We start from the raw sequence: 2,236 nt of genomic DNA on the forward strand, positions 1-2,236 counted from the left end.
CGGTCGGGTAGCTCAGTGGTAGAGCAATCGCCCGGCAAGCGAGGGACTCGGGTTCGATCCCGGTCCGGCGGCTAGATTTTTGACGTTATTTCCCTGGAGATAGTTAACATAAATCAGAAGTGGGATTGGTGACCAAAGACGCAGTGTTGTGAGGGACCTGGACTTGGTCCACCAGAGGTCCGTGCAGTGATGATCGCGTTGTGATACGGGTCATGCGCTCTGGTGGTCAGGTGGTGAAGCAACAGTCGCTGTGGGCGACGTTAAGGACCGGCGACGATCGAGGACGATCGTGGGCGTCAGGATGGTCGAATGTAAACTCCGTTAACTGGGGGAGATAGCGTCATGGGTCTATGCGGTCGGGTAGCTCAGTGGTAGAGCAATCGCCCGGCAAGCGAGAGACTCGGGTTCGATTCCCGGTCCGGCGGCTAGATTTTTGACGTTATTTCCCTGGAGATAGTTAACAAACTTGAAAACGTAAAATTACATTCTAACACTATTCAAAAAATATATTGAGTTAAAAAAAAAACATTTACTTACTTCAAAAGATAAATCATTATCTTATATAAAATAATAATAAATAAAAAATAACAATAAAATATATCAATAAATATGAATACTTAATAATATGTGGAACTATCTAGTTGTAGAAAAAGTTTCATTTGGTTGTTGAATATAACTTGTAATGCATTGGTTAGAATCATTATATGTATAGTGTATATTAGAATATGCAGCTGTCACATATTTCTTGCTCTTCTAAAAATACTTGTTGAAACTTATATCTAACTATCAACTTTCTATTGTCTGGAAGTTCTTGCAAGTAAGGTACCAAACATACCATAAAACGGAAACTTTCGTCTTTGTTGCTTTTATGCCTGGCCGATGTTAACTAGGTACATTTAAGCATTCAACTTTACATTACATCGACTTCGGATCAAACTTAATGACTAACATATAGGTAATATTAATTTATTAACTGAGCTTAACATAACCGTGTTAATACTTTCAATGCAATTGATTTAATCCACGCTACTACACAGATATCTGTAATTAAGATTTATAACAATAAAAAAAAACATGTGATCTTGCGTGTATGCGGTTCACTGTCTTGCAATTAAATCGGGGGATTTTTTTTAAATAAAATTTTTTTAAAGTTGAATGCCTTTGACCATTACATCCAAAAAAAAATTTGATAGACTTTTTAACCGTAATATTAAAAATGGATAGAAAACACACTTTAAAAAAAATCCCAAGAATCACTTAGAAGCTAAACACAGCATTCGTTTCAGTAATCGTATAAATCATATTTCCCCGCCTATATATATAGGCACGGTCTTAGATTATTAGGTCTGGCAACTTGATAATGGAATCCGTGCTCCTAATGATCGGGCAGGGAATAGTCATGCACACGTGTCACTATCTAGCGGATTAATATTTTAGTTTTTATTTATTAACCGGGGCTTTCATTCTGCAGCAACTGCCAGCTTTTCTACTCTATTGGAAAGTACTAGGGGAGTAGGTTTGGACTTTTAGGAGAGACATGTCTGGAGGGAGGATTGCGAAGTTATATTTTATATTTTTAAATATGTAAACTAACACAGAAAAAAGCATTGTAAAACCAATATACACTCATATCCCCGCCTAAATCTAAAACATTAATCAAAAATTGCGCCAAAAGTTATTAAAACAAAGGTATATTGTTAAGTAATTTAACTTAAGTAATCAGTGTTTTCGTAGATTATAACTTTTGGATTTTTTTTATATTATTTATCAGTCCGACTCTTAGTTATCATGCCATAAAAATGTGCCATATGCAATATAGGTACAGAAGGGGTACCGATTTTTATAGTCACTAGAAAGTGTAGAGAAAATTGGGAATTTGTAGTTCCAATTCCCTTATTAGTAGGTGATCGAATTTGTCAAACACATATTCCCAAAGCTTTTTTGATAAAAGAAAATATAAAAGACGGTCCAGAACAAACAAAACGTTCAAGAGTAAGTTTTTCAAACTAAAATGTATAATATGTGTTATATAATAAAATAATATATGTATATAATACATTTTTTTTTTTTTATTAGCTTTTAGTAATAAACTATAATAGCTCGACAGTTAATATAGATATAATACATTATTTACATTATTCTTTTTTTAACATATATTTTTATAATAATGTACTTTTAAAAGCAGATGCATATCCTATAGTTGAATTTGAAGGTTTAACTAATAAATAATAATATT

General features: G+C 33.6%; 1 non-coding gene across 1 annotated transcript; it reads left to right on the forward strand.

Moving 5' to 3' along the window:
* Positions 1-354: 354 nt before the first annotated feature.
* TRNAA-GGC lies at positions 355-425 on the forward strand. The gene has a single exon. It is a non-coding gene; the product is annotated as a tRNA-Ala (tRNA).
* The last annotated feature ends 1,811 nt before the right edge of the window (positions 426-2,236 follow it).

Source organism: Acyrthosiphon pisum, chromosome A2 (assembly GCF_005508785.2).
Source record: "Acyrthosiphon pisum isolate AL4f chromosome A2, pea_aphid_22Mar2018_4r6ur, whole genome shotgun sequence".
Classification (NCBI taxonomy): Eukaryota; Metazoa; Arthropoda; class Insecta; order Hemiptera; family Aphididae; genus Acyrthosiphon; species Acyrthosiphon pisum.